The sequence below is a fragment of the Mustela nigripes genome, chromosome 14 (genome assembly GCF_022355385.1).
Source record: "Mustela nigripes isolate SB6536 chromosome 14, MUSNIG.SB6536, whole genome shotgun sequence".
Lineage (NCBI taxonomy): Eukaryota > Metazoa > Chordata > Mammalia > Carnivora > Mustelidae > Mustela > Mustela nigripes.
In genome coordinates this window covers 85,164,183-85,172,637 of record NC_081570.1, presented here as the reverse complement: position 1 = coordinate 85,172,637, position 8,455 = coordinate 85,164,183, and the positions used below count along the sequence as shown (strand labels likewise).

Genomic DNA, 8,455 nt, shown 5'->3' with positions numbered 1-8,455 from the left:
ACAGAGATTAAAGGCTTAAAAAGAAATAAAAAGCGAATTCCTAAGTTTCTAAGTAAATTTTTTTGCATGGTATCATTTATTTCCCAAGGTTTCGGTTCTATGCAGTCTGATTCTTTTGCACCTTTTGTAGTTAATTGAAATAGTTTGCTAATTACTGTTCTGCCTTTGAGTTGCTAGAAAAAACAATTATTTTTTTAGTATAATTATATTTCAAATACTGCAAAAACAATATTTATATTGGTTGTCTATCTGAAATTGAGTTTAAGCAGGTGCCCAATATTTTAATTTGCCAAATTTGGCAACCCTATCCTACCTAAGCACAGCTAGTTTCCTTTGTTTGTCTTTATTTAGAATATTTAGAAAAGATATATTATTTCTGAGTGGTTTTGTAGTTAAAAGCAAAAACACAGTTTTCTCAATGAAACAATTACTTGGCAAAGTGCTCTAATGTATAAAACAGAATACTTAATTCTCAGAAATGGAGTCCAAAAACTAGTACTGGTCTTGCAAATCAAGTTTTGCTGCTTAGCTTGGGAAACGTTGCCTTCTGGTTACTGGGTAAACTGGCTCCACCCAGCTGCTGGAAGGAGATACAAATTGTAACAAAACCGGAAGTTGGCTGGGCTGCCTTCGCCTCTCAAGGTAAGCGTCTCCTTCTGTTCTCTTTAAGTCAGAGCTCTTTGCAAAGCGTTTAAAAATTGAAGCCAGCTAAGGCAGCAGTAGTGAGAGCAGGCCCCTGTGATGATGGGGGCGGTAGGCGATGCAGAATGAATGCTTTAACAAAGTGCGTTCTGAAGCTTGTATTGAGCTAATGAGTTTTCACAAACGAGTTAGGTTAATAATATGTCCCATGACTTTGACTAACGAGCTTTAATCCCGAGAAAAGGGTGATTATAAGTAGAATCATGCTTGGGATCCTGAAAAGCATGGACTTTATTCATGCACGTGTGTTTCTCCTTTTTTAAAAAAATTGGAAACTGTGGGAGCTCTCTTTTATAATGAAACCTAATGGCATAATTACCTGTATGCAGATTACTTAGAGCTTTGTTGTTTTTTAAAGTACGTTTTAATCTAGAAGCTTTAGCTCCCCTCACACCCCTGGTGTGCCTTTGGAATTTCAGAAAGGCTCTGGTAAGACCTTTGCCGCCCCCTCCTTTTTTTTTTTTTTTTTTTTTAAATCTTGTCAGTGCTTACCTTGGGACAAAGGAGATTTTTCAGTTTGTAAATGTGTTATCAGGGATATTTCTTTACAAAGCTAAACTTTTAAGTTCAGATATATTCTTTTTCTTCTGAATTAAAGTGGAAAGATTTGAGTGCTATATAGAAGTGGAGGCTAAATTTTGGTTTATTGATTTGTTGAAAATAATGAGCTAGACATTTTAGATCACAGTTTTGTTTAAGGGGATGAGTTCTGGTAGGTTCTTTAGTAAGCCAACATGCTGACTCTTTTAGCCAACCGTAGCTTCTATTTCACAGCTCTCCATTAGGGTAATATCAGATTCTCTGGAAATCCCACTGTACAAGAGCTGTTTTCAGGGTTGTCTGCTAGTCAGTGTGAAAGGGGATCCTCAAGCCGACCATAAGACAAGTCACCAGCTGGGGAAAGTGTGATAATGTTTTTTATTAGCAAAACCAAAGCTTCGGGAGGTTCCGAAGAAAGAGCAGTTACAGAAGGTGGACAGAATTAGGCAAGACTCCGTGGAACGAAAACCTTATTTATTTTTTCTTTTAATTTATTTTTACTTAAATTCATTTAATATACAATGTTTTATTGGTTTCAGATAGAGGTCAGTGATTCATCAGTCTTCTATACCACCCCAGGGCTCATTACATCACATCCCCTCCTTAATATCCATCACCCGGTTACCCCATTCCCCATCCCTCTCCCTTCCAGCAACCCTCAGTTTGTTTCCTATGAAGAAGGAGAGTTCAACGGAAAACCTGGTTTATGGTGGGCACTGTGCTAGATGTTTCATACGTATTGCCTTACTTAATCTTCACAAAGCACCTTGGTATTGGTTGTATTTTCTCTAACAAAATGAGAAAACTAAGACCTGGTGAGTTTAAATAATTTACCCACAGTCACTAAGGTGGTGCCGCTGGATTCCAATCCTGCTGGATTTGAACTATGTGATTTTGATGTCCAAAACGTTCACTGTTCCATGGGATATAGTAGTAGATGACATTTGAAATAAACTGTGAAAGAGGGGCGGAGGTTTTACTTACTAAAATGAAAACAAACAAAAGCCGTGAAAGTAATATAGAATGTTTGAAAATAGATAAAAGAAAAAAAGCTAAACAGTTTTATCATTTCTTTACAGTCTTTATATATGCATATTTTGTGGTTATAAATTCTTTTATTATATTATAAAGCACTACATGCTTTAAAATTTTTAAATCATTTTTATATTATAAACAGTACATACTTTTCAAAAATAGGTTCAATACAATGAGGATTAAAAAGAGGAAGTCCACTCCTCTTCCCCTATTGAAAACACTCTCCTGGGGGTAACCACTCTTGACAACTGTTGAAAGTGTGGAGTAAAGTTGTTTTTTTTTCCTTTTCCCTTTAGCTTTTAAGTAATATTTCTTTCAGTATACTAGGTATCATTTCATAATCTGCCTATTTTCATTCCTCAGTGTGGCATGAGCATGTTTCCACTTAAGTATCTGTAGACTCCTGTTTTAGAGTTTTTGTGAAACAAGTTGATACTTGCAGAGCACCTAAAAGAATACCTCACTCCTGTAAAGCACTCAGTAATTATTAGCTGTTATCATTGACTATTCTTTTTTTTTTAATGTTTTTCCTTTTATTTATTTTTATTTTTATTTATTTATTTGACAGAGAAAGAGAGAGCACAAATAGGGGGAGTGGCAGGCAGAGGGAGAGGGAAAAGCAGGCTTCCTGCTGAGCAAGGAGCCCCATATGGGGCTGGATCCCATGACCTTAGCCTAAGGCTGACACTTAACTGAGTGAGCTACCTAGGTGCCCCTGACATTGACTATTCTATTTCATTCTTCTAAGTGAGTGAGTATACAGTATTCTAGTTTATTTTGTAACCACCCAAATTGTCTTAGATTTTTGTTATTACAAATATAATTTTTGTGTAACTGCAAATTTTTCTGTAGGATAAATTCCTAGAAGTGAAATTCTTAAGTCAGAGGTTAAACATATTTTAGTTTAGTAGGATTCTGTCAAATTTCTTCCAAAATACTGTGCCACTTAACACTCTTCACTGTGTATGAGTGTGCTCATTTTTCTACATTCTTGCTTATTCTGGATATTAGCAGTCTTTTGCATTTTCCATGAAATGACAGGGAATAATTTTTTTTTTTACATAAAAAGCATAGTGTACAGAGATTTTTGTATCTTGTTTTTTCCCATTTACCCTAAGTCTGTTTTTACGTAGATAGGAATTTGATGCATGAAATAATGGAGGTCCCAGTTAGAAGGCAGAACATGGGTAGAAAGAAAGAGTGGTGCTTATTCTGGAAGTTAGTACAAATGGTATGTTGTCATTAGAGCATGGGAGAAAAAAAAATCCTTAAAATGGGATTGGGCTGAATAGTACAGAACATTAAATGTCTAAAGTTTTTGTCCTGAATTTAATTATTCCTGGGGGGCAGATGAAGGTTTCTGGGGAGAAAAGTGATATGATGAGAATTATATTTTAGGAAAATGATCTTGTGCTGGTGTGTAGGACAGATTAGAATGGATATAACGAAATAGAGGCCAGTTGAGAGTGTTTCATTAATTTTGGTGACAAGTTATGAAGGCTTTGTGCTTGGAGTGATGATGGAATGGAAAGTAACAGATGTAATAGAATGGAGAGCAGAAGAGAGATGCAAAAGGGATAGGTAGAAGGCTAGTGGAAGAATCTGCAGAACTGGTTTGGAAACTGGGGTCTTAAAGAGTGTTTGGGCTCAAGTCTTGAGAATACAGGGTTTCGAGTATTGCTGACCAGTAATGTGTTGACAGGCCACCATTAGAATAGGGAAGTCAGTTGTAAGAGCTAGTCTGGAGGGAAAAATGATGAATTTCATTGCAGACAAATTAAGCTTATTGTCATCCAAACAGAAATCTGTATAGAACTGGAAATTTGAATGAAAGCATTATGGAGATGTGGGGTGGGGCATTTGGAGAATTGGGAGATATTCTACGGATGAAAACTGAGGCTAGGGAAGTGATGATGAGCTGGCAGAGAAACATAGGGGAAAGGTTAAAAGTCTTGGAAATGGATATGTTCATGTATGAGGCATAAAGAGGAACCAGACTTAATTACAATATTTTTACAATAACTATTTCTAACATTTGACCTCAGATCTAGGTAGACTATCCTTTAACAGCCCCCAAAAGTCCATGCCCACTTTTTTTTTTTCCACCTTTGGTTCTTTTATTGTTCCTGTTCAAATTGTGTACCCTCGGAGCCCCTTTTCCTCCATAATGCCTTGTTTACAATTACTATGTCAACGTTAAGGTCTGATCTGAAGTTATGGATGGCTTATTGGTTAAAACCTCTGAAGTCAGATCAGAGACCATATTTTTCACCATTCATTTGCTGTGCTTCTGATAAATGTCTTAATCAGTGCCCTGGTTTACAGTGGCAACAGTTACACCCCTCACACTTTCCTGGATTGTTTTGAGGAGTACATGCCAAATCGTTGACATGATGTCTGACATGTTGTAAGCCCTTGGTAATTGTTAGCTCTTCTTATTTTCCCCTTGTACCTCTAGATATCTACAATGAAATACAATTTTTTCCTATTCTGCTCCTGTGTGATCTTAGACCATAGTTTCTATAAACTACATGAGCTTCAGTGTCCACATAGCAAAAAAGCAAACAAACCAACCAGACTCCTCCCCCCAAAACCCAAAAAAACCTTTGTTTGTTTTTTTCCAAGGATTAGAGTTCATTTCTGTGAAGCACCTACTGTGATGAGTAGAATGAATTCAATAAATAGTATCATTTATTTATTATTATTATTACTTTTAAAGATTTTATTTATTTATTTGATAGAGAGAGATCACAAGTAGACAGAGAGGCAGGCAGAGAGAGAGAAAGAGGGAAGCAGTCTCCCTGCTGAACAGAGAGCCTGACTCGGGACTCAATCCCAGTACCCTGAGATCATGACCTGAGCCGAAGGCAGAGGCTTAACCTGCTGAGCCACCCAGGTGCCCTAAATAGTATTATTTAAATGATAGATTAATGGCATTTGCTTTTGTTTCATCTTTTAGTTTTGCATCTTTAGAGAAGGTGCCATTCCACCAAAATTGTACCTAATTTTGTTTTGAGGGTTATTGAGAGGGCCATGTGGAACGATCCAGATGAAAGCTCTCTATCATGTAATAAGATTTTTGCTTCCAGCCTTTTTTTCAGAGATGAATAAAGAAGATGAAAACATTGCTTGCTGAGGATGCTGTGATTAGGGGAATCAGGATTAGATTGTAGAGTTCCCCACTACTTTTTCTTTAGTGGTTTTCCTCTACCTTTCCTTTACTTTTTCTTGCTTTTACTTAAACTCGAAATTCTTTTTCAGAATTCTTTTCAACCATGTTAAGTTGTGAGACCTGACAGATCTCAGATTGGTGTTCAGTGTGCCAATTTTGGTGCCTCTCTGTTTTTTAGAACCATTTCTGAAAATGTCATAACTCCAATTGTTAATTAAAAAAAAAATCTTTTTTTCTCTTTGCTCCTGCTGTGCAAATGGAGTCTGAAACATTTTTATCTGAGGAAGTGGCAATACTTGACCTATTTTTCATTTTCTCTATAATTTGAGATTCTACTTTCAAAGCCAATTTTTGATGTAGAACTTTCTGTGAAGATAAAGCAAATTGCTGGAAAGAAGGGGAGCACATTTTCTGAAATATTTCAGAAGGCTTGAACAAATTAAATGCAGATGAAAGAAATATATGAAAATCTCACTTGTCTAACCACAACAGTGTTTGGAGGAAATTAGCACATACTGGTGATAAGGAACTTTAATAGTGATAATAAATAATGGCAGTTACCATTTATTGACATCTTGATGTTTTTAGGCATCAAACTAGTTGTTTTAATGTCCATTCTCTCAGGAGCTTTAGTTGTATGACAGATCTCTACATTGCTTTTTAGACTCCTAGACTCAATGTTTTGTTCTTTGTTTTTGTGTTTGTTTTTTATTTTTTAAATTTTATTTATTTCTTTTTTTTTTAATTTTTTAAAGATTTTATTTATTTATTTGACAGACAGATTACAAGTAGGCAGAGAGGCAGGCAGAGAGAGAGAGGAGGAAGCAGGCTTCCTGCTGAGCAGAGAGCCGGATGTGGGGCTTGATCCCAGGACTCAGAGATCATGACCTGAGCTGAAGGCAGAGGTTTTAACCCACTGAGCCACTCAGGTGCCCCTAAATTTTATTTCTTTTAAAGATTTTATTTATTTATTTGACAGAGATCACAAGTAGGCAGAGAAGCAGGCAGAGAGAGAGGAAAGCACGCTCCCTGCTGAGCAGAGAGCCCAATGAGAGGCTCAATCCCAGGACCCTGAGATCGTGACCTGAACTGAAGGCAGAGGCTTTAACCCACTGAGCCACCCAGGTGCCCCTTGACCTATTTTTCTGAAATTCTTTTCCACCTAACTCTGCCACTCTATTTCTACCTCTTTCCACCTCTAGCCCTAGGCCCTCTAGGTTTTTGGTCACAGGCCTATCTGGTTTACCCTAGATCCTGCACAAAATGCTGATGTTACAAGTGTGCTGAGTCCCAAATTAATTTCCAATTCAGCTTGGAATTTTAATTCCATTTTCCAAGAGAAGGAATATTATAAATGGTGGTTCTGTTTCTAGGCCCAAAGCCTAAAAGTGAAAGCATGTTTAACTTAGAAATTAATTGAGATATTTTTCTCTTACAACAAAGGAAAAGAAAATAATGCCACTGTAATTCTAGTAATAAAATAAAATGAAAACTATATTGAGTGAGAAGTTATTTTCTTTGAACACTGTGGAATGCAGTTGATGGAAATTCTGAAAGTGTTTAGGTGTTTCAGGGATTGCCGTGTTTTTGTTGTGATTAATTAAAAATATTTTTTTTTTCTCATGCAGAAGGTCACTGTGAGAATGCTTATTTATTAGTTTCTGTTTAGGTTCACAAATGGAATAAGAGAGAATAAGACATTTTTATCGAATAAATACATCTCCCATCTCCAAAGTCCTCCCTGTTGCTTGGCTTATTTTTCTTCGGTTCTAAGAACTCTCCTACTGAAATTCTCAATACTCCTAATTTAGAGCTTGATTCAAGGCTGAAACTTAATGGTCTGTATATGCTCTAAAGTAGCATTTTTCAAACTGCAGGTTAAGACCCATTGATAGGTTGTACAATAATGATTCAGTAGGATAGATAAAATCAACATTTAAAAAAAAAAAAACAAAAACAAAGTAAGGAATAGAAAATGTAGGAATTTATCCCAAGAGGTAAAGGTAAATAATGTCTCTTGAAATGTTTGTTGGGTCATAATGTAAAAATATTTCTTATTTTTCTTACCCGAGTATGGTAGAAAATTACATAAATTCACTGCATGTAGCAAAAACAAAAACAAAAACCCCAAAAACAAATAAACCTCAAACCAACCTTTTCTAAATTATTTAAATATTTTATAGTGAACCCTTCTGGTTAAGTTTTTTTTTTTTTGTCTTGTTTTGTTTTTTGTTTTTAAACAACTCATTTCCCATAATTAAGAAAACCTTGTTACCTCATAGCTATGCTTTAAGACTCTCACTGTGTGGGCACCTGGGTGGCTCAGTGGGTTAATGCCGATACTTTCCACTCAGCAGGGAGCCTGCTTCTCTGGCCCTCCCTCTCTGTCTGCCTCTCTGCCTACTCGTGATCTCTGTCAAATAAATAAATGAAATCTTAAAAAAAAAAAAAAAGACTCTCACTGTGTGCTTGTATTCATATCTTGGTAATGTAGACTGGGTGTTACTGGGCTGAGTTCCTGCAATTTTTGTGTGCATGTTAATTTTTGAACTTTTTGATGCCTTAATTTAAAATGAATGACTAACAATGAGAGCTAGAGCTTGATTGCAGTATAACTAGACTTGATTAGTTATTTGCTAGCTTCATCATCTGACATGTTTTTAAAAGATGTGCTTTCCTCCACTTCTTCTTTTCCTCAAATGTTCTTGGATTGACACAATAAAAAGACATTAAATTACTAATTTAAAAGAAATTCTTAACAGACTCCTTATTCTAATGAATTTCTTAACCTAAATGTTTTCCAATTGGATTCTTCTTATTTTGTCTGAATTTTATCTTTGCTTTAATTAAATATACTGTCTTGATTCATATCACTTGCCTCTGTGGTCCACAATCACAATACTAATTAAATATTCATGCAAGTGCAAGAATTTGGTATTTAAATAAAAAAGGGTACATTTGTTTTGAAGTTTTATCTTTGTGTGGGATGTGTGTAGAACATGGTAT

General features: G+C 35.8%; 1 protein-coding gene across 1 annotated transcript in view; it reads left to right on the top strand.

Moving 5' to 3' along the window:
• The first annotated feature begins 609 nt into the window (after positions 1-609).
• The window catches only part of FRRS1 (ferric chelate reductase 1), a 47,332-nt gene continuing 39,486 nt past the window's right edge, over positions 610-8,455 (top strand). The window contains exon 1 of the mRNA XM_059375492.1: positions 610-642. The gene's annotated coding sequence lies outside the window, so the exon portion shown is untranslated. The remainder of the gene's footprint in view (positions 643-8,455) is intronic.